This window comes from Monodelphis domestica, chromosome 1 (genome assembly GCF_027887165.1).
Source record: "Monodelphis domestica isolate mMonDom1 chromosome 1, mMonDom1.pri, whole genome shotgun sequence".
In the NCBI taxonomy this organism is placed as follows: Eukaryota; Metazoa; Chordata; class Mammalia; order Didelphimorphia; family Didelphidae; genus Monodelphis; species Monodelphis domestica.
Window position 1 is genome coordinate 339,111,112 of NC_077227.1, and position 25,579 is coordinate 339,136,690.

At 36.8% G+C, this 25,579-nt stretch overlaps 1 pseudogene; it reads right to left on the minus strand.

Moving 5' to 3' along the window:
- Positions 1-8,512: 8,512 nt before the first annotated feature.
- Positions 8,513-9,325, minus strand: LOC103100023 (palmitoyltransferase ZDHHC17-like; annotated as a pseudogene).
- Positions 9,326-25,579: the final 16,254 nt, after the last annotated feature.

Genomic DNA, 25,579 nt, shown 5'->3' on the forward strand with positions numbered 1-25,579 from the left:
ACTTATCTATCTACTTTAAAATAGATCTCCTTATCTTACCAAGGCTGGAAATGAAGCAGCCCCATCACACTGCTGATTGGTCCTGGGAATTTTTTCTCAGTTTCTGATTTGGGCCAATTGTCCTTTCCTTAGGCAGCATGGTGACACTCTCCCTGACCCTCACATCCTGGAGGCTTACCATATTGATGCCATATTTAGTATGGGCACTCAATTGACTGTAACTCTTCCACAGCTCAGAACTTCCAAGCTCAAGCAAGTACATTAGCCTCACTCTCTTTGGTAGCAGGGACAGCAGGCATGTTCCACCACAACCAATAGGTTGTCAGTCTCTCTTTTTAAAAAACTCTTTCCTTTTGTCCTAAAATCAATACTATGTCTTGGTTCCAAGGTAGAAGAGCAGTAAGGGTTGGGCAATAGAGGTTAATTGACTTGCCCAGAGTCACACAGCTGGCAAGTGTCTGAGATCAGATTTGCATAATTTGAGTAGAAAGCAAGTACTAATGACTAAAGAGTTCAGTTCCTATAGGTTGTGGCCCATGAATTTGAAGGAAGCTAGGAATTCTAAGAGGTGGATGTGAGGAGGGTGCATGTTCCAGGCAGTGGGGAATATTTTGTACAAAGGCACAGAGATGAGAGATGAAATGCCAAGTTTGAGGAACAATTTGGCAGGAACAAAATGCATAAGAAGGAATGATGTTTAAAAAATCCTGCAACTGTAGATTGGAACCATATTGTAAAGGGGTTTTACATGACAAACACAGGAGACTGTATTTTATCTTAGGGGCAATAGGGAGCCAATGAAGCTTTGTAAGCTAATGCAGATTTGTTGATCAATGTTTTTGCTTTTATGTAATACTAGAGAGTTTTGATGTATTGAACCCTAGGAACATTCTGGGAACTTTCCTCTTAGCTGTCTTTACTCTTTTCTATTAGGGTCAGTTTTCCCATTTAAAAACTCTCACTGAGGCTGCTCAAGTAGATTCATGACTTTGCCAATCCTGAGCAGTTTGCTGATCCTTTCATTTGCAAATAAGCCCTGGGTCTTCAAATTTTCCTTATTTATAAAATGAGGGCTTGGACTAGATAATCTCTAAAATTCCTTTAGCTCTAGATTAATCTTTTTCTTCATCAAACAAATTAGGGGTCTCAGTTGATCAGGAATTCCTCAATAAAGCCTTTTTCCAGATAATTACATCTTTGTAATATAATTTGAGATCTATTCATGCCAAGCACTTATCATTCATACTTCCCTTCTCCCTGTTTTTCTCTAGGTATTCTTGGCCTTTTAAAAAAATACATTATTTTATTTTAAAATTAATTCTTTTTCAGTTATATGTAGAAACAATTTTTGAAAATTGTTTTCTGACATTTTAGGATTCAGATTTCCTCCTTCTCTGCCACCCCCCCCCCCCAGGTATATAGTTTGATATCGGTTATATCAGTATTTTCATGCAATATATATTTCCATATTGCTCATGTTGTGATAGAAGACACAAATCACACATACAATTAAAAACTCATGAAGTAATTAAAGTGGTAGATGGCATGTTTTGATCTGCTTCAGAATCTAACTGTTCCTTTTTTGGCTGTGGATGGCATTTGCATCATGAGTTCTTTGTGATCATCTTAGAGACTTGCTTTGCTCATAATGGTTTAGTCCGCAGTTGATCATTGCATAATATTTCTGTTACTGTATGCCTTGTTCTCCTGATTCTGCTCACTGCACTTTGTACCAGTTCATGTAGGTCTTTGCAGGTTTTTCTGAACTCATCCTGTTTGTTGTTTCTTATGGTGCAACAATATTCCATTACAGCTATACAACACAACTTGTTCATTCATTCTCCAAGTGATGGACCACCCCTCAGCTTTATGCAACTTTGAGCCTCGTTTTGTACTGCTCTCCAGAATGGTTATATCAGTTCACAGTTCCACCAACAATGTGTTCGCGTCCCAATTTTCCCATATCCCCTTTAACATTTATCATTTTCCTTTTAGTAACTTTAGCCAATCTGATAGGTATGAGGTAGTATTTCAGGAAGGGGGTGCAATATGGAGTGTCTCAGCTGCGATTGGGCTGCCTTCTTTGAGGTTTTCCTTCAGCTGCCTCCCCGAAGCCTGTGATTAGGGCCCTGAGCCTGGCACAGCTTTGCCTGCAAGGTACTCCCTCCAGACTAGCACCCTTGCCTACACAGAGATTCCAGCCACTGCTGGAGGCTCAGTACTGTAGATGGAGGAAGGGTCCTGGGACCTTCCTTCTTCCTTCCCCATAAGCTTGAGTATTCTCGAATTCAGGCTTTTTGGGGGTGTACCTTTTAAGTTGAGTCCAGCAGAAGGGTTCCTTAGCTCTGTCCTGTTAGATTTGGTTTTCAGTCCCCTAGGAGCATTTGATTTTTAATTGGTAAGGAAGGGTTTTCAGAGGTCTGAACTTTCGCTTGACTCCGCCTCCTGAGGTAGTATTTTAGAAATGTTTTAATTTGTATTTCTCTAATCAATAGTGATTTGGAGCATATTTTCCATGTTTTTATATACAATCTAAAATCATCTTATCCAAATCTATAGCACATTCCTGTGGTAATTTGATCATTATAGTTTTATACCAATGAACTAATTTGGATAACATTGTTATTATTCTTTGACATGGCCTACTCATGAACATTCAATAAATGCCTCTTTACTTACTTAGGTCTTCCTCTATTTCTGGAGACATTGCTTTGTAGTTGCATTTATATATTCTGTATTGGTAGGTCAGCTATTAAATATTTAATATATCTTATTCCTTAATTGGTAATTTTATTTTAATCTCTAATGGGTTTTTGTTTGTGATATACAGAAACACTGATGGTTTGTGAACTTGTTTCCTTTTTTTTCTTTTGAATTTATTTATTTATTCATTACATCTAAATACCTAGTTAACTCCCTCCCATTTTCCCCCATTAGAGAAGGCATCATTTAACAAAAAGATATATGTATATATAATACTATGGCCCTTGAACTTATTTTCTATCATGTTATTTTATTGAGATGATTGTCATTATGAATTTTTTTACTGATCCTCCGGGGTTTTCTAAGGAAAACATTGCATCATTTGTACATAGAGCTAAAGTTTTCTTCCCCTTGCTAGAGTTTATTCCCCTAATTTCTTTTTCTTTTCTTATTACAGTTAATATTCCTAGGACTATAGCAAAAAGTAGTGTGACTCTGGGTATCATTGCTTCATTACTGATTTTATGGAAAGCTTCAAGTTTTCCTCCACAACAAATAGCTTTAGATGAATGTTTTTGGTCATATTAAGAATGTATCACTTTATCCCTATGTTTTTTAAAATGCTTTAATGTACATATGTGCTATATATCATATGTGTTATATTCTGAATCTATAGATGTAATCATGAGGTTGTTGTTAATGTGATTTATCATGGTTTTTGTTTTCCTAATATTGAACTATCCCTGAAAAATTCAACTTGGCTTTAATGAATAATATTTTTACATATTACTATAATTGCTTTCCTAGTATTTTATATCACTGTCCTTTAGCAATATTAATCTATAGTTTGATATCTCTATTTATCTTTCTTTGGTTTGAGAATCAGAACCATGTTTGTATTCATTGGAAGAGTATTGGTGTGGGGGCAGCTAGGTTGCTCAGTGGATTGAAAGCTAGGCCCAGAGATGGGATGTCCTGGGTTCAAATGTAGACTCAGACACTTCCTAGCTGTTTGTTCCTGGAAAGTCATTTAACCCCAATGCTTAGGCCTTACCAGTCTTCTGACTTGGAACCAATATGTAGTATTGATTCTAAGACATAAGATAAGGATTAAAAAAAAGAGAGAGTATTGGTGGCATGCCTTCTTATTTTTTGAAAATAGTTCATGTAATATAGGGATTAATTATGCTTTAAACATTTGATTGAATTAATTTCTAAATCCAGCTGGAATCAGAGGCACTTTTCCCCCTCATGGAAGTTCATTCCTGGACTTTACAGCCTCTCTTTTTGTGATTGTACTATTTGATTTAGGTATTTTTGTTATCTTCTGGCTCAGTCTTGCCTTAGGCTAGCCCAGGCCAGCTCAGGTGTGGAACTGACATGAAAAGAAATACTCATAATTCTAACATTTAATTTTAAAAAGTTTACTTAATAGTAGAAAGGCCATTCAACAAAGACATCGCCTATTATGCTTTTAGATGTGGGGTAAGCCCTGTCTGATCTCACCCTAAGTCTTCTGGGTTATTTATCAGACTTCTACTTCTCAAGGCAAGCCTTGCCCTGATCTTTGGAGCTCATAATGTTGGATTTTTAGGGCCTGTTCTAATAGTTCAATCCACAATGTTGGGGACCTCAGAGCTCTTTGGCTTGGGGAAGCCAGATCTGAACTCAAGTACTGTGCTATTGGTTACTTGCTGGTAGTCCTAGCAATTCCAGTGTCTTTAGCCTGAGGCTTTTGTCAGACCTGACTGACAGGGGTCTGATGCAAGAGGCAATATGAGACCAGAGTAGGATGATACAGCAAGGTTTATTAGGCAAAGACAGATGGAAGATATTCAAATCTGAGAGTTAGCAAAGAGCTTCCATTAGATGGGGATGCATAGGTTTTTATGGGTTTGGGAAAGTTAGGGGGTGCAGGGTTTAGGTAATCTGGTCCTTGTCTCATTGGCTATTTCAGGGTGGGAGTAGCTGGTTCTCATGATTGTATGGCTCCTAATATGGTACAGGCAGAATAGGTCCAGAACATTAATCCCTCATGGATCTGTTGGGTCACAGCATGGGAAGTAGTAATAGTGTCCTATGGAATAGGACAACTGCTTTGTTCTGGAGTTCCAGCAGGTGCAGGGGAAGGAGTGGGGCTAATCAGGGAAAGGGGAAAGGAGACTAAGGCTTGTCCAGACTCATCAGCTTTCTGATCCTTTGGCTTTTTTTGTGAAAGCTTCCCATTTCTGTCATTTCCAGATACCAGCCTGCAGGCAAAATGTGTTTCTGGCTAGCCTCTTGTCTAGTTCTAGGGTAGATGCAATCTCTTACTGTAATTTCTCATTAGATTTCTTTTTTTTTATATTTAATAGTCAATATTTATTTTGATTAATAATTTACAAAAATCTGACATATTTAATTTATGTAAGGAGAGCTAATTTATTAAACGTTTTACAGGGTTTTTGTTTCACAATATAGCACAACAAGATCCTGACCATAGTAAAATAATACTTGGCACAGTTGTAAATAAACAAAATGTAAAACCAAAATATCCATAACTAAGATGTAGTGATGCTGTATTGTGCACATTAGTATCTCAATTTAACTAGGGTGGGCACAAAAACATAAAAACCTTCAAAGAAACAATACACATTCAGGGCTGAGACTGACTAAATTCCTACTTACTTAAAATGTGTCCAATGCAGCTGATCTGAACTAATCGTAGTCTGGATCAACTTCACACAAAAATTCTTAAGTGGGTAAGTGGGTTCCCTACAAATAAGGCCCCTAAAATAATTATGTGGATGGTACATTGCTGCATAGTTGGCTCTTGACCTTCTGACCATTTCAAAATTAGCAATCTCACTGTATTTTAAGATGAAAGATAAATGTCAGCATCTGCCCTAAATCCAGAATATTTTTCTAGGTACTTGTGACTTCAATGGACATTTCTATTATTCTGAAAGGCAAGCTCATCTAGTCTTTTTTTTAAACACATAGAAAGAATATTGTACCACAGAGAAAGAAAGCCCATGGTAACGATATTCATTCAAATTTGGTCAAACCACTTACATTTATACACTGTTTCTCAACCATTGATAAAAATTGCAACTGAGTCTTTATGTGAATTGACTCAAAATATAAAAAGTTAAAATAATAAATTCTAACATTTTATAAATAACTTTTGAATTAAAAAATTATCTGAGGTTTCCCCCCAGCGAATAATTAAAAATAGCAGAGACATTTTAAAAATTCACCAGTTGCTTGACTTTCTATGACAAAATGGTACAACTCTGTTGCCACCCCTCTACCCACCTCTTCCCTTTCTAAAAATAAAATATAGTTGTTGATTTTCCAGTATTAAATCTTTCAGGTTTAAAGGTTGCATTTTTGCTGTGTGTCTTGTGATAAAAGAAACAGCTAGAGGAAAAAATGGTACTTGCAAATACTGAACATTAACTATTTACAATTTCACTGCTCCTCTTACTAAGGCAAGGGGTGGGAATACCACTAGATTGCTTTAATGCCTGTAATTTCCATATTACAGGAAATGTTAATTTTACCAAGCATAAGACATGCAGTGAACTTGTGGGGCATAATGCCTATTCACAGCAATACTGAACATCACTAGAAGCTCATTAGATATTTTCCTATTCTTTTTGGTTGGATAAAATGAAATGAACAATTTTAAATATACTACCACACACACTCACAAAGAGAAAACTGTTTAATAAATTATTTATGTGCAGATACACATTCTTTACACTGGTCTAGGATCTGTCATTAGCCTCCCCTCACTCCCACCCCTCCCAGTTTCTTCTCACAGGTTTCTCGAACCACTAGTTTGCTACAGCACTTAAGAGGACCCAACCAAGTCTCACTCTGTAAACAATAGTTAAGAAAGCAGTGAATTAGGTTCACCATGAGTTTACTGAAATGCTGTAACCAAAAATGATCAGTGCATCACATTGAACAGTAAAAATCTTTTCTGAGATTCTTTCAGATAGCTTGAAAAACTTTAAAAAATATATTCAACTTGTGTACATTTAGCTATATTTGGGGGCTAAATTCCACTTGTTGATAAGTCATAGTTATCAGAATGTACCATTTGGGTTTCTATAATTCACATAGGCAATTTTCAGGGATGATAGCCTTTTTCTGAATTTCATTATTATGCCTACAATTTATATTGCAACGTGGAACTAAAAGGAAAGAAAGCCATTTCTTTAGGTCACGGAGCTTCTTTACTCACTTCTTTCATTCTGTTTATGTGGTTTTCATTGAAAAATGTCACCTTTCCTTTTTTTTTTAGTAGTTTTTTGTTTTTATGTTTAGCCTATTTCTAGTATTCAGGTAACATAATTTTGAAAAACTGTTGCTATGATATTCAACATATCACAATAAATTCCAATTTATTGTTCATTGGATCATATCTTCTAACATCCATTCAGAGGCCTATCATGCACTGTGTAAGGGCATGTAAGCTAAAACAAAGGAAACTGTACTCATTATCAAACCACACAACCTCAGAAAAAAAAGTGTTTACAATTATTTTATTGTCCTATAAAGAGATTAGCTTCATATCAGCCAACAGGAATAAGCCACATGCAGCATGATTCTTGCGAACATTATTTTCTTGTGTCATTCATTCTTCAATAGCAATCTTACAATGGATCCCAAATAGAATGACATGATTTTCATCATAGTCTTCAAACATACATTTTTCAAAATATTTCATACTCAAGTGAATTAAGGCCCTACCACTAGAACTAAATGCAATGCTATTCATATCAACCCGCATCATCAAATATAGTATTTTATTTCAAATCTTAACTTCACTTGAGGAGCATTTCTGATCTGTGCAGCCTCTGTCAACTTTTTAAGCAAGTTGTGCTTCTGTTGTATAGTATTACAATAATAAAAACCAAAAAGGCGAGGACGCAGTGAATTCCCACATTTAGACGAGTCATATCCTGTTGATGGTCTTTCTCCTTCTTTTCAGCAGTGGCAGTGCATTCTGTTCACGTTCGCTTTTATGATAAAGCTGATGAAGAGAAGGTGCTGTAAGATTCAGGGTTAGCCCTACACAGAGCACGGTATTGTTCAAAGGGTGTGGATTCAAGAGATAGAGAAACAGACACGATTCCCAGGCATTGCTCAGAGAAGACTTGCTTACAAGACAAAGGGGTGCTACACAAGCTGGTAGCCAGATCCTGAAATTTGGTCGTACTCTATCGTATACTGTCTAGTCCAGTCCACAATGACAGGACGAAAGAGGCCACAGCATCGGAATTCAAAGAAGTCTGTAATGTTTCTTAGACAACCATGGTTGAATGGGCTTTCAATAGATGTTGTTGTAACTTTAAAGTGCTTATATCTTCTTGCATTCATCCTTTCATTTGTAGTAATGCCTAAACATGATATCTGATACATCTGACACATGAGTAATGCAACTACCCACATGAAGTGAAAAACACTGTTCAATAACATCCAAAATATCTAAGGTGAACATGTGGCAATTTGAGTAATATATGTCCAAAATCCATCCTTTGTGTTAGTAGTTTCACAGTGGATGCCCCAATAAGAAATACAACCATAAATCATCCAGCAGATCATAAAGAGCAAAAATAATAGATAGCCCATGAAGTAATGATGGTTGCCTGCTCCTACACAATTACCCACCCATGGGCAATGATGATCAAATTTTGCTATACACCGATTACATACACCACAATGTTTGGACCTCACTGGCTTCTGTATCAAACAGGTACTGCAGAGTATACTGAGGTCCAGACTTCCTGTCTCTGCAAGTTCAACTATTGCCTTATCAGCCTTTAGCTTTTTGAGGTAAAGACGGATTGTCATACCCTTTTGCCTGTCTTGCCTCTTGTAAATGATTGATCATCCAAACATTTTTTCTTTGTTTTGCCAAATCAAGTGGTGATTCTCCCTTGATATTCTGGGCATCAACATTAGCTCCAGCATCCAGAAGAAGACTAATGACTGTAGTATTTCCTGCTAGGATCACCCAATGTAGCGCAGTGTTTTTGTGATACTTGTCACCAAGATTAACTGAAACATTAAATGTTAAAAGCAATCGAGTTGGATCCACACTATCCTTTTGCTATAAGATAAGCAACAATAATAGAAGTATGTCCAAACTGGGCAGCTAGGTGAATACAGCTATATCCTTCTCCATCAATTAATGAAGGATCTGCACCATATTTCATAAGCTGTACAAGCATTGATAAATAACCCTATCTTGTAGCCCAATGGAGTGGAGTTGAATTTAGGTCTCCTCTAAGTTGATCCACAATAGCACCTTTCTATATGTAATATTTTACTAGGTCTATCCGGTTATTGATGGCAACCTAATGGAGAAGTGTGACATTTTCTTTATCTGGTTGCCTCACATCATAACCTGCTTCTACCAACTCTCTGCAGCATTCATATATTCCATATTGTGTAGCTTTGACTATGTCCCATGTGCTATAATCATCAATGTGGCTTTTGCATCCAAGAGGTTCACCATATCCATGGTTATAATGGCTTTGAGGCTTGATTTCTTCCGGATGGATAATGGGGACACAGCCTGCTTCTTTCTCGTACTCATCTGGGCTGTCCGCCATCTTGGTGTTAAATCCCTCCCCTTGTGTGTGTGTGTGTGTGTGTGTGTGTGTGTGTGTGTGTGTGTGTGTGTGGTGTGTGGTGTGTGTGTGTGGCAGTGGGAGGGCGGGTGCGAGCCCTCTCATTAGATTTCTTGAACATTATTAGGTCTAATTCAAACTTTAGATTTTTTCAAGAGTTAGGCAGTCTTTCTTATTTATGTAGTTATCTTGGCTGGGATTCTCATTTATTGAACTAGTAGTTATGTAACCCTGGACAAGACACTTAACCCTATTTGCTTCAGTTTCCTTCTCTCCAAAATGAACTGAAGAAGGAAATGCAAACTGCTTCAGTATCTTTGCCAATCATTCTGTCAACTGTCAACCCCATCCCAAATGGGGTTATAAAGACTCAGACATGACTGAAACAACTAGACAACAACAATGAATATGGGCCCCACAATACCTAGTGAGTGCTTGTCTTTATATTTCTTGTCTGACTCTCCTCTTTCAGATCCTTCTGAATCAGCTCTGTACAAAGTTTGTAGTCATCTTTATTTTCATTCTGGGTGCTCTGAGAAGTAGCCCAATTCTCAACTACCAAATCAACATGGCAATGAAATGTTGTTTCAAGATCATGTCATACTAATCTTTCAGAGTTAGATTCTAAGACCAATATGAGGACTGTGGATAGAAGTCTGAAGTTGGGAGAACATATATTCAAATATGGCCTCAGATAATTTCTAGTTGTGTGACCCTAGGCAAGTAACTTAATCCCAATTTCCTAGCCCTTCTCTCTCTTCTGCCTTGGAATTGAGATGACAGAAGGTAAGAGTTTTAAAAAAAGACTGACATGAAGAATCTTGTTGGGTTGAAATAGCCACCTTATCCTTAATGGTCCCATGTTCACTGAACTAAGCATCATGACCCCCATTTCCAGGTTGGTGATATATCTACTTCTTTAATCCTCACGGTTCTTATAAGGACATCAATCTGGATGGTCAGCTTAGCAAAGGACATATGTTTGTAATGGGTGCCAAAATATCCCACAGGATGTAAACCTTAAATGGTCACCCTAGTGCAATTATGAATAATATAGAAATAGGTCTTGATCAATGACACATGTAAAACTCAGTGGAATTGTGCATTGGATATGGGAGAAGGAAGGGGGAGAAGGGGAGGGAAAGAAGATAAATCATGTGACCATGGAAAAATATTCTAAATTAGTTAATTAAATAAAAATTTTCAATTAAAAAAATGTCTCACAGATGTATGAGGAAAGTGGTGTTGACAAACTTCTACCATTTTCCTTATCCCAAAGGGGAGGGCCTTTAATTGTCCAGATCTATTTTTTTCTAGGTTCTAACCCATTTGGGCAGACCAATACCCAGCCAGGAATAAGGGGAGATGGAGACCTTATTAGTTCCAATCCCTAAAACTCTCTTGCATTCCAGACATGTTCACTCCATAGGGATACTTTCATTCTTTAGTTTATCTCCTTTTACCAGACTGATAAGTTTCATATGTGAATACCTCTCTTGCAGTGGTTGCCAATGAATAGGACCAGAAATATATGCTTAGGAACCATATTCTAGTGGTCAGGAGCCTATTTGGTTAGCAGCACAGGGAGGACATTGGGCCTAGGCTCAATGTCTTTGTCAGTTGTATCATCTTGAATGAACACTATGAATAATCCATGGCTATTGCCTATTTCTAACTTCCTGAGGGTGGCATCGAGGTTACCATCAGCTTGTCTACTGATGTGCCATCTGACTGACCTTAGGCGAGTTAATTAATTTCACTTCCCTAACTTTCAATTTCCCCATTTCTAAAATAAAAGGATCGAACTAATTGGCCTCTGTGGTCCTTTTCAGTTTATATCATTTTCTCATCTGGGTTTTTTTTAATCCAAAATATTTATGAAAACTTTATTCAGATGACTAAGCCTGAGATTTTCTTAAGATCAATTATAAGGGTCCTTTCCCCTCAAATGGATGGTAGTTTGCCACGCTGTCCAAATCTAGTCTGGCTATTATGTCATTTCCATACTGATAACCCTTGTTGCCCATAAGCACTAAGGTCTCTGTCCATCAGATTGTGGCAGTACAAGAGAAGATTTCATTTAGTCCTGGGGAAGAATGGTGAAGCTATGCTGGACTCCTTCCCAATAGAAGTAAAAGTAAACTTCACACCACAAAATAAATATCAAGTTCAAAAAAGATATGTCTTAGATACAAAAGGTCGCATCGTAAATAAATTAGAGAAGCAAGGAAATGATTTTACCAAGGAAGAAGTAAAATTATTTTTATTTCACTATAGATAGAGTTCAAGACCAAACCAGAGGATCGTGGAATATAAAATGGACATTTTTTTGTTAAATAAGATAGAATTAGTTAACAGACAGTAAACATATTATGTGTCAGGGACTTTTCTAAGTTCTAGGGATATACACACACATACACATGACAATTCTTGCCCTCAGGAAATTCACAACCTAATGGGGGAGATAGCTTATAAAAAGGGAACTGAAGAGCTAGGGAGAGAGAAGGGAAGACTCCTGAGCAAGGAGTAGGATGAAATCTTCCAGCCTAGTTGGGGAAATGGTAACATATCTCCACTAAGCCTTTTTCTTAAATAGAAGATCTGGGAGAAGCTCACCATTTCCATCCTTTACGTTCTCCAATTAGAGGGAGGCAGAAGCCCAAGGAGAGGGGTACTAAAGAGGTATGAAGTTTTACACATGCAATATCAATGCAGCTAAAATTAGAAGGGAAATAGTTCTTTTGGGATATGTATATGTATCTTTGTAGTAAGTTTCTCTGAAATATCTTCTATCCGAGATATATATGGATCTGATTCAAATTTATAAGAATAAGAACCATTCACCAATTGATAAATAAATAAAATTGATAAATAAAAAAGATAAATTGATAAAAAAGATATAAAGAAACAGTTTTCAAAGGAAGAAATCCAAGTTACTAACAACCCTATGAAAAAAAAATGCTCTAAATCACTTCTAATTAGATAAATGGAAATTAAAACAATCCTGAAGTTCCACCTCACACATCAGATTGCCAAAGATCACAACAACAACAACAACAACAACAAAGAAAATGACAAATGTTGGGAGAACTACAACAAAATAAGTAGAAATTAAAGTTCTGTTGGTGGAACTGGGAATTGGTCCAGCCATTCTGGAAAAGGATGCTCCCAAAATCACTAAACTGTGCATAAGCTCTGACTACTAGTCAAAGTACCCCAAAGAGATCAAAGAAATAAGGAGCAGGATTCCCATGTGCAGAAATATTTATAGCAACTATATTTGGGGTGGCAAAAACTGGAAACTAAGGAGAGTGCCCATCAATTGGAGAATGGTTGAACAGATTATGTAATATTAATGTGGTAAAATAAAAATTGAAAAAAATTTTGACATCAACAAAAACGAAAGTTTAGCAAAGTTGACAGGCTTCAATAATACTCACCTGTTGGATCTGAGAAACTGACTCAACACATCAAAGATATTAGGAACAACCTCAGCAACTGGTGTGACAAGTCAGGTGGCTCCCTGTAGTCAGCTGGAAGCTGCCAGTTTCCATCTACTTCCCTTAACAGGCCCCACAGGGTTATTGCAATGGGAATAGGTGTAACAAAATGCTCCTCCTTCCTTAACTTCCACCAGAAGGAAGCAAATAGACTTCACTCTTCCTGGGACTTGGGATTGTTTTATGACAATAATATATGGAATGTATCAAGTGACTCCAAGAGTTTTATTTGGATGCTAATGAACCAATAATAATAATTATTATAATTCTTAATAATAATCATTAACATAGAGGCCACCATAAGGGTGATGTGGATACAAACTTCCCAGAGCTTGTTATTCCTTTCCTTTCAATGGTCTATTCCTCTAAATCTCCATGGAAAGTGCCTTGAGAAACCCATTGAGGTTTTCCTGGTTTCCTTGTTGGTGTTCAACAGTATTTTATTTTGTAGTCAAATGGCTGAACTAATGGGCCTTGATTGTATTGGTGCTGGATTTTTTGGTAGATTAGTATCACCCCCATAAACTGACTGTTGATCTTATCAATCTTATGTTTTGTAAAAAGGAATTCTTTTATTTCTTTAATTTAACAGGGGACCTGGTGGTCCTCTAACCATAGAGATGTGAAGGGATTAACTAGCCCATAGTGACAGGAAGTAGGACCTGGGGAGCCCCCTGCTGAGCCAGCATCAGTTGCAGGCTCAGTTGCTGACAGGAGAGTCAGTTGCTGACAGTTGGTGAGTCAGTTGCTGACAGTTAGGGCTGTCAGTTGCAGGGACAGTTGTGGGGACAGTTGCAGGGAAGTTGGCTGCTGGGTGTGAGTTGGTCATTGGGGGTTGGTTGTGGGTAGTGTGGGTTGGCGTTTAGTTGCTGGAATATAAAGGCAGGACTGAGCTTACTGAGAGGGCTTTTGGCTTTAGCCTTTAAAGGGCTTTTTGTCGCTGGGATCTCTAGAGATCAGGAGGTCTGTCTCATAGGCAAGGATCTGCTGTAGGTTGGCTACCGACAGTTTGAACTGCTATAGAAAACTGATTGAAGGAGTGAGTGAGTGGTAGCTGTCTATTATTTTAGGGAGTTAGGTAGTTAGTGAATAATTTATAAATTAGGTTAGATTAGGCCTGGGTTGTGCCAGGCAGAAGAAACTCCTCAGAAGACAGTTAGAGGTAGTATTAGGAATTTTAGGTATATTTATAGGGTATAAGATAAGCAATCTCTCTCCTCTTTTCTATCTTTCTATCTGTACTTCATTCTTAAATTAAATAAAGTTTCTTTTTAATTAAACTGCTCTCCTCACTGTCAAATTCCTATTTTTACTATCTCTATTTTAATTAAACTAAATTGTTAATTGTTAAAAGCTGCTAGAAGTTTTCTTTTCTCTGGTTTAAAGGGATAATATTAATTTACAACTCTACTATATTCTCAATAAAATTTAATTAAAAGCTGTTCTCTTATTTTGTCAAAACTCCTATTTTAACCCTTTCAGTTTCAAGAGTAGTACTCAAATCTCCTTATAGGATCTATCATCACCCCCTGCCTTCCCAGTAGGGCAGTGAGTGCCATGCTTCCTTTTACCATCCCCAAAGGGCTTTCTAGAACACTTACTATAGCAACTCTTGGATGAATGACTCTTTCAACACCCTATTCAAATTTCATATTTTTATAGCTATTTTTATTAGGCTCTTAGTTTTAGTATTTAATTTGTTATGGTATTCTATTATAAATTACTTTTATTTCCCCTCCATTTGATTTCGTATTTTGATTTCTATCAAGCTAGTTAGTAATTTATCCATTTTATTAGTCTTTCATAAAAAGGTTTTTGTTTCATTAATTGAATTACATTTTTTAATTCTATTTTACTTTCAATTAAAAAATCTCCTATATGCTTGTTTTACAATGTGGATTTTCCATTTTAATCAATTATTCATTTAGTCTTCCATTTTCTCTTTTGTTAATATGTATTCAGGGTTAGACAAAATTTCATTCTACACTATTTGGCATTTTGCAGCATTGCAATTCTTTTTTACTATATTTTGTTATGATCCTGTAATATTTTCAAAGGCAGGTAGGGCTGTTTCTTTCCATGGCACTGTAGTTTTCCACTTGGATCACTTGGAAAAAGTTAGGGTAAGGAGTTGAATTGTTTAGGATATCCCCATAAATTGTGGTACAGTTGACTCTTTTATGGCAACCATCCTGAAGAGAGACCACTTAGGGTATGTGTGTATGTATGTATCGTATTAGGTGGTTCCTTTGTTAGATTGTTTATGGTAATTGGAGGTGCTGGGCAAACATACTGAACAATAAGGTAATGAGAAGTAAGAATTCTTACTTCTTCCTCCCCCTCCACCAATTTTCTGTTATCTAGTTCAGTTGAAACAAGCTGAGATTCAGAATGGGTAAGTTGACTGAAATTTTGACAGATAACTCACTCTCTAAATATTAATGCAGATGGAAAAAATCTTGGAGATTTATGATGGATCTTAGGGCAGCAAACAACTTTATAAAAAAGACATACATGGTAACACCTTCACCAAATGATATAATCACACAGATACTTCCAGATGCCCGGTGGTACACAGTGTTGGATTTAAGCAATGCATATTTTACTAACCCATTGCACCCTGACTCCCAGAACATTTTTGCTTTCCAATGGGGACAAAATCAACTCTTTTACACTAGATTAGTGCAAGGATTTGTGAATTGGCTTCTATATTTTGTCAGCGTCTACAAAGAGATCTAGCTAACATCACTTTCAAACATAGCAAGCTAGTACATTATGTAGATGACTTACTGCTAGCATCACCTTACCCAAAAACATGTTTGGAAGATTCAAAGAAGTTATTAATAGAGCTTTATAAGAGAGGACATAAAGTTTCTAAAAAAAATTGAAGAAAGCATATGGTGAAGAAAGCATATGATATTATACTGGGATGCAAGTTACATGTGTATTTTGCACATCAAATAGAAAAACTGCTATGATCGCAGAATATGCATTCTTTTACAGATGCAAGAATATCTCAGTATGAAATTATTTTGCTAGGGAATGAAAACATCACCATTCATAGATGTATACCATTAAACCCAGCTACTCTGATTCTAGATTTACCACTGCATGACTGCAACCAAGTTGTGGAAATGATGTATAAACCTAAAAAAGATCTTAAAGACACACCTCTTATTAACCCTGATATGTAATTATGCATGGTTGTTTCCTCATAAATTCACAGAGGATACAGGGTCACAGGGGCTGCTATAGTTAACAATAATAAAATGCTTTGGTATGCATCATTACCAAGTCATGTTAGTGCCCAATGCACTGAGTTAAAAGCACTGCTCAAAGCCCTGGAGTTGGCAAAAGGCAAAAGAGTGAACATATACATAGATTTGTCATCTGTTTTTACAACTATTCATTCATCTGGATTTATTTGGAAAAACAGAGGGTACAGAACATCAGCTGAGAAACCAATTGCATATGGCAAATTAATAGACCATCTTATAAAAGCTTTGGAACTTCCAAAAGAAGTGGCCATAATCCAATGCAAGGCACATACTCATGGAAAAGACAGAATATCTTTAGGGAATGAAAGAGTGGATGTTACAGCAAAATATGCTGTGATATTTGATCCCTAACGTGTGCTGAATTTCTCTCTGGTGGACAATCATGATCTTACCAAAGCTTACCGTGGAGATGAATTTCAGTCATGGGAAGAGCAACTTGGTGCTAAATTAATCAAAAGCATCTGGGTTGCTCAAGGGGGTAAACCAATTCTCCCTAGAAAATTATATCAACATCTATGCACTGTGATTCATGCAAAAGGACATTATGGGGTGAAGGGTATTCTGGATACAGTACAGCCTTTTTGGATGGTGCCTGGAATAACAACAAATGCCATTAGAACTTGTCAGGCATGTGAAACATGTAGCAAATTCAATCAAGGACATTTTAAGAACATAGCATTGGGAGGCAGACCTCTCAGCTATATGCCTTTCCAATGTATTCAAATAGACTACATTAACATGTCCAAAGACAAGAGATACAAGTATGCATTGGTTATTGTGGATAGACTGATGAGATGCTTTGAAGCATATCCAGATAAGAAAAATGATACAACCACAGTAGTGATATCTCTACTGAAAGAAATTATGCCTAGGCATGGCATTCCCGTTACCATAGACTCAGAGAGGGGGTCACATTTCACTTCCCAGATTCTGCAAGAAGTATATAAGAACCTGGGTATCAAATGCAATTATCACGATGTTTATAGACCTCAAAGTTCAGGCAAATAGAACAAATGAACAAATAATTAAAAACACAAATAGGAAAACTGTTCAGAAAAACACTTGAAATGGACAGATGTTATGTCTCTTGCTTTGTTTCAAATAAGAACAAGGCCAAGAAGTGACTTGCATGTATTGGCATTTGAAATGTTATATGGTCAACCACTTTGGCATGGTAGGACAGCAAAACCATCCTATATGTCTATGTTAAAAGGGGAATGTGTACTTCATGAATATTTAATGGAAATACAAAATAGGCTGGAACAATTAAGGAAGCTAGGATTACTAGCACAAAGAATACCATTGAATTTTTCATTGCGTAAGATAAAACCAGGAGACAAAGCATATGTCAAGAATTTTAATAGAGAATCTCCTACAGAACAAAGATGGATAGGTCCTTTAAATGTCATCATGGTAACGCCTACATCTGTGAAGGTTGAACACAAAGATCCATGTTTCATGCTTCACATGCAAAATTACATTATACCCATTACCTTACCAGCAATGGAGAAGAAGGAAATAGCTACAATGACAAATAGCCCTAGCAATATTTAACAACAGTCCCTATAAATGGAAAGCTATGAATGAGAAAACATAAAGAACACACATGAAAGCACTGCATATAATAACATAAAAGAAACACACGAAAGTACAAATTAAAACAGAAATAAGCACTGCAAAAGCAAAGATGAAATAGCTCTAGAAATACATACACATTAGAATTATAGCTCTGATGAAAAATTGTCTCTGCCAAGAATTGCAACAATGGCAATGTAACAAAGTTACTTGACTAAGAAGACATGACTCTATGAAATACATTATATCTTCATGTATCATTCTATCTATACTAACAAGAACACAGAAACCCACAAGCTAAAAGCAGAATTCTATCTCCAAGAAAAACTCAAAAATCAAAAGAATCTCTTAACATGAACATCTCAGAGAAGCAAACTATACAAAAGAAACTCTCTTGTGAAATCAAATATCAAATGATATAATATATTTCAAAATCATAAAATACAATTTGGCACCCCGGGAAAAATCTTACCCTATCCCAAAAATATTGAAGGCTGCATAGAAAGAAATAGCATGTGGCATGGTGGTACTTTTTGTTATAGACTGTTATTGGATTTACAATATTATGTACAGTGCAGTGACTAACTTTGTAATGGATATAATAGGGCTTATATCTAATTCTACATCCTTTATAATGAACACGCCTTTCTCCATTGACAGCATCATATGACAAATCCTCACTCAGTTCTATGTGTTTACCATGGCTGCCATACAGACCTTCACTTATCTAAAAAATATTTTCAAAATCTTAACACCAAAGAAGGCGGCTCAGATTATGGTTATTGATACAAACCTGGAACAACTAGTGAAAAATATGAGTGAGGAGTTTCTGAAAAAAACAGGGATTAGACCAAGCTATTAGAAGTGGGCAGGAAGATACTGGGCTTAATGACAAAGGAAAAGATAACAAGAAAGCTAAGGAAAAAAATAAGACAGGAGCACAAGACAATGGCAAAGAAAAAGGCAAGGATAACAACACTGAGGCTGAAAAAATTTTCCCATTAAGAGACATTGCTAAGATATCAGATAATGCAGGAGTGCTTCATTCCAAAGTACATAAACAGTTTACAACACAGGAACTTGATTCCATACGCTGTAGATTCCCAAAGTTTGTCAGCGAACCTCACCGAGCTCATAAAGAATTGAAGAGAGCGTTTAAAATATTTGAGGCAAATTTTGAGAATTCAGAGTTCCTTCTGTCTCAATTATTTAGCCCCCATGAAGAGAGGCAATTCATTGAGAGGACTAGGAATGACAACACCCTAACTAGCTGGTCTCCTGAGGAACAGAGGGAAGATTTTGATTTTTCAAATCCTGCATGCATGACATATCTAAGAAAAGGCAGGGAGGATCTTCTCCAGGCTATTAAATCATTCTGTTCAAAGCCCAATTCATGAGGAAAGTTTGATTAGCTAGTTCAAGAGAGCTCAGAACATCCTGCTAACTTTATTGATTGTCTCTCAGAAACAGCCAAGTCCATTATAGGTATTGTGACAGATTCAGAAGAGTCTGTGGCTCATGTGAGGAGACAATTCCTTAGGGGTTGTACCCCTAACCTAAAGAACTTTAAAAAAAATCTATTTCCCTAAGTATGACATAGAGAATCTGTCTCAACTTCATGAAGCTGCATCTTATTTATAGAAAAATCATAATGAGCAGAAAAAAGAAATGACAGAATTGAAACAAAAACTGAAAAGCACACAGGAAACATTGAAACAAAGGGAAATAGAGGAGATTAAGAATTTGCATACAGGAGGCAGAGTCAAGATGGTGGCTTAGAAGCAGAAAAAGTTCAGACCCCTGAAAATCCTTCCTTACCAATCACAAACTGAATGCTCCTAGGGGACTGAAATTCAAACTTAACAACAGGACAGAGGCAGGGAACCCTCCTTCTGGACTCAATTCAAAAAGTACACCCCCCAAAAGCTGGAATCCAAGAACACTCAGGTCTAAGGGGAAGGCAGAAGGAAGGTCCCAGGACCCCTCACCCCCAACCCAAAGCGCTGAGCCCCCAGAGGTAGTGGGAACCTTTGGGCAGGCAAAGGTGCTGGTCTGGAGAGTGTACCTTGAGAGCAACCTGGGCCAGGCTCAGTGCGTCCAACACAGGCTGCAAGAAAGCATCCAGAGAGAGAGACCGAAGAGTCTGCAGCCCAGTGGCTGGGTCCTTCTATCTGGCTCCAGTCTCACCAGAGGTTTTAGCCTCAAGGCACATCCAGACCAACCCAGTTGAACCAATCCCATCAGGAGTCCTCAGATATCAGGGAGGCCAGGACCCCTCCCCCCTAGAGTGCAGGGCCTCCTGCAAGGACAGGAACCTCTGGGTGGGCAAAGGCACTGGTGTACCTTGTGGAGAGTGCTGTGTCAGGCTCAGAGCATGGAACACAGGCAGCAGAGAAGCAGCTGGAGAGAACTGGAGAGAGCCTGGGTGGCTCCAGCTTTTCAGGAGTCTTCGGCCTCAGAGCACATACAGCCCAACCCAGTTGAACTTAATCTGAACAAAAGCCTCCAGAGGACAGGGAAGCCAACATTCCTCCCCCAGAGATTGTACCAAGAGACCTGACAAAGCTCCAAGAGGGGAGACTGACAGCCCCAAAACCAAAAAAAAAAAAATGAGAGGAGTAAGAGCACAGACAAATATGGGGATAAAAGAAGGGGTAAACACAAGCAAACAACAGAAATAGAAAAAAGAAATTACAATAGACAGCTTCTGTACAGGTAACAAGCAAGGAGCGAATGAAACATCAGCAAAGGAAAAATCAGAAATCCCAGCGAATTGGATACAGGTTTTGGAAGAACTAAAAATGCAATTCAAAACACAATTAAGAGAGGCTGAAGACTATTGGGAAAAGAACTTAAAAACTAAGATAAATAATCTGGAAACAGAAAATAGTGTCTTGAAAGCCAAAATCAACCAGCTGGAAAATGAGGCAAAGGATATGAAAGATGAGGTGAAGAAGATGAAAGATGAGAAAAAGGAGATGAAAGACGAGGTAAAGAGGAGGAAAGATGACTTCCAAAGAAAATCAGACCAGAAGGAAAAGGATGACCAAAAATCCAGGGATGAAATCCAGTCTTTAACAACCAGAATACAACAACTAGAATTAAGTGACCTCACAAGGCAGCAGGACACTATAAAACAAAACCAAAAGAATGAAAGAATTGAGGAAAATATGAAGCATCTCATTCACAAAACAGAGGATTTAGAAAATTGTTCAAGAAGAGACAATTTAAGAATCATTGGTCTACCACAAGACTATGACAAAAGAACTACAGGAAATTATTAAAGAAAACTTCCCTGATATCCTAGAACAAGAGGGAAAAGTGGAGATTGAAAGAATCCACAGATCACCTCCTGTACTTAATCCCCAACTGACAACACCCAGGAATGTTATAGCCAAATTCAAGAACTATCAGACCAAAGAAAAGATATTACAAGCTGCCAAGAAGAAGTCATTCAGACACCATGGAACCACAGTAAGGAAATTGCAGGATCTGGCTGCATCCACACTGAAAAACCAAAAGGCATGGAATATGATATTCTGGAAAGCAAGGGAACTAGGTCTACAACCAAGAATCAACTACCCAGCAAAACTGACTATATTCTTACAGGGGAAAGTATGGTCATTCAAGAAAATAGAAGAATTCCAAGAATTCATAAAGAAAAGACCAGACCTGAACAGAAAATGTGATGTACAAGCACAGAACTCAAGAGAATCATCAAAAGGTAATTAAAAAAGAAAAACCAAACCAAACAAAAAAAATTTTAAGAGACTCAATAAGTTAAAATGATATGTATCCCTATAAGAAAAGAGGTCATTGGTAACTCTTAAAACTGTTGTTATTACCTGGGCAGCAAAAAGAAGTACACTTAGAGGGAACAGTGACAAACTATATAAGATGAAAGGACAAGACATAAATAGGTATATAGATATATGAATGCATAAATATATACACATGTGTATGCATATATATACATATATATATAACTAGAGCTAAAATAGGTTAATGTTAAAAGAAATGGGAAAAGAAACAAATGGGGGTAAATTTATATGTCACAAAGAAGCTCATGGTGGGAGGGGGGAGAACATCAATACACTGGAAGGGTAAAGAGGTCGGAGATAGGAAATACTCAACTCTTACGTGCTTTGAAATTGACCCAAAGAGGGAAAAACAATCCAATCCATTGGGGCAGAGAATAGATTTTTGCCCTATAGAGGAGTAGAAGGGTAACAAACTGCCTGGTGGGGAGGGAAGCAGTACAAGGGAGGGAGGGGGCGATGGGTTAATTTTAGAAAGACTACAGGGAAAATAAGGGGGATAAGAAGGGAGGGGGGTAGAAGGGGAAGTAAAATAAGGGTGGGAACAAGGGGGACTGTTCAAAAGCAAACATTGGTGTAGAAGGAAATAGTGAAAGAAGAAAAGTCAGGAAAAGGAGAAGAAATCAAAATGCTGGGTAATACACAGCTAATACTCATAATTCTGAATGTGAATGGAATGAACTCACCCATAAAACGCAAGCGAATAGCAGAGTGGATTAGCATCCAAAACCCTGCCATATGCTGTCTACAAGAAACACACACAAGGAAGGTAGATACTCATAGGGTGAAAGTAAGAGGGTGGAGCCAAATCTATTGGGCATCAACTGATAAAAAGAAGACAGGAGTTGCAATCATGATATCCGATAAAGCCAAAGAAAAAATAAATCTAGTTAAAAGAGATAGGGAAGATAATTACATCCTGATAAAAGGCAGTATAGACAGTGAGGAAATATCTGTACTCAACATGTATGCACCAAATGGCATAGCATCCAAATTTCTAAAGGAGAAACTAGAGGAACTCAAGGATGAAATGGAAAAACTATACTAGTGGGAGACCTGAAACTTCCTCTATCTGAACTAGATAAATCAAACCAAAAAATAAATAAGAAAGAGGTAAGAGAAGTGAATGAAATCTTAGAAAAATTAGAGTTAGTAGACATGTGGAGAAAAATAAATAGGGACAAAAAGGAATATACCTTCTTTTCTGCAGCACATGGTACATTCACAAAAATTGACCATGTAGTAGGGCATAAAAACATTGCAAACAAGTGCAAAAGAGCAGAAATAATAAATGCAACTTTCTCAGATCACAAGGCAATGAAAATAATAATTAGTAAGGGAACATGGAGAGGTAAATCAAAAATTAATTGGAAATTAAATAATACCATTCTCCAAAACCAGTTAGTTAAAGAACAAATCATAGAAACAATTAATAACTTCATTGAAGAAAATGACAATGATGAGACTTCCTTTCAAAACCTATGGGATGTAGCCAAAGCAGTACTCAGGGGGAAATTTATATCCTTGAGTTCATATATTAACAAATTAAGAAGGGCAGAGGTCAATGAATTGGGCATGCAAATTAAAAAATTAGAAAGTGAACAAATTAAAAACTTCAGATGAAGACTAAATTAGAGATCCTAAAACTCAAAAGAGAAATTAATAAAATTGAAAGTCAAAGAACTATTGATTTAATAAATAGACTAGAAGCTGGTACTTTGAAAAAACAAATAAAATAGACAAAGTACTAGTCAGTCTAATTAAAAAAAGGAAAGAAAAAACCAAATTGACAATATCAAAGATGAAATAGGAGACCTCACCTCTAATGAAAAGGTAATTAAGGCAATCATTAAAAACGACTATGCCCAATTATATGGCAACAAATATGGCAATCTAGGTGATATGGATGAATACTTACAAAAATATAAATTGTCTAGACTAAAAGAGGAAGAAATAAATTATCTAAGCAACCCCATATCAGAAAAAGAAATTGAACAAGCCATAAAAGAACTCCCTAAGAAAAAATCCCCAGGTACAGATGGATTCATAAATGAATTCTATCAAACATTCAAAGAACAACTAATCCCAATATTAAACAAACTATTTGACAGAATAGGCCAAGAAGGAGTTCTACCAAATTCATTTTACGACACAAACATGGTCCTGATCCCACAGCCAGGCAGGTCAAAAACAGAGAAAGAAAACTATAGACCAATCTCCCTAATGAATGTAGATGCAAAAATCTTAAATAGGATACTAGCAAAAAGACTCCAGCAAGTCATCTCAAGGGTTATCCACTATGACCAGGCAGGATTCATACCAGGAATGCAAGGATGGTTCAATATTAGGAAAACCATCCACATAATTGACTATATTAACAAGCAAACCGAAAAAAATCACATGATCATTTCAATAGATGCAGAAAAAGCCTTTGATTAAATACACCCATACCTATTGAAAACACTAGAAAGTACAGGAATAGAAGGGTTTTTCCTAAAAATAATAAACATTATATATCTAAAACCATCAGCAAATATCATCTGCAATGGGGATAAACTAGAAGCCTTTCCAATAAGATCAGGAGTAAAACAAGGATGCCCATTATCACCTCTATTATTTTACATTGTACTAGAAACACTAGCAGTAGCAATTAGAGAAGAAAAAGAAATTGAAGGTATTAAAATTGGCAATGAGGAGACCAAGATATCACTCTTCGCGGATGATATGATGGTTTACTTAAAGAATCCTAGAGAATCAACCAAAAAGCTAGTGGAAATAATCAACAACTTTAGCAAAGTTGCAGGATACAAAATAAACCTGCATAAGACATCAGCATTTCTATATATCTCCAATCCATCTCAGCAGCAATAATTAGAAAGGGAAATACTATTTAAAATCACCCTAGACAATATAAAATACTTAGGAATCTATCTGCCAAGACAAACACAGGAACTATATGAACACAACTACAAAACACTCTCCACACAATTAAAACTAGATCTAAACAATTGGAAAAACATTGATTGCTCATGGGTAGGATGAACTAACATAATAAAAATGACAATCCTACCCAAATTAATCTACTTATTTAGTGCCATACCCATTGAACTACCAAAAAACTTCTTTGCTGAATTAGAAAAAACCATAACTAAGTTCATTTGGAAGAACAAAAGATCAAGGATATCCAGGGAAATCATGAAAAAAAAATGCAAAGGAAGGAGGACTTTCAGTCCCAGATCTCAAACTATACTATAAAGCAGTGGTCATCAAAACAATTTGGTACTGGCTAAGAGACAGAAAGGAGGATCAGTGGAATAGACTTGGCGTAAATGACCCCAGCAAGAGAGTCCATGACAAACCCAAAGACCCCAGTTTTTGGGACCAAAATCCACTATTTGATAAAACTGCTGGGAAAATTGGAAGACAGTGTGGGAGAGATAAGGTTTGGATCAACACGTCACACCCTACACCAAGATAAATTCAGAATGGGTGAATGACTTGAACATAAAGATGGAAACTATAAGTAAATTAGGCTAACACAGAATAGTATAAATGTCAGACCTTTGGGAAGGGAAAGATTTTAAAACCAAGCAAGACTTAGGAAGAGTTACAAAATGTAAAATAAATAATTTTGATTACATCAAATTAAAAAGGTTTTGTACAAACAAAGCCAATGTAACTAAAATCAGAAGGGTAGCAACAAATTGGGAAACAATCTTCATAAAAACCTCTGACAAAGGTTTACTTACTCAAATTTATAGAGCTAAAGCAATTATAGAAGAAATCAAGCCATTCTCCAATTGATAAATGGGCAAGGGACATGAACAGGCAGTTTTCAGATAAAGAAATCAAAACTATTAATAAGCACATGAAAAAGTGTTCTAAATCTCTTATAATCAGAGAGATACAAATCAAAACAACTCTGAGGTATCACCTCATACCTAGCAGATTGGCTAACATGGCAGCAAAGGAAATAAATGAATGCTGGAGGGGTTGTGGCAAAGTAGGGACATTAATTCATTGCTGGTGGAGTTGTGAATTGATCCAACCATTCTGGAAGGCAATTTGGAACTATG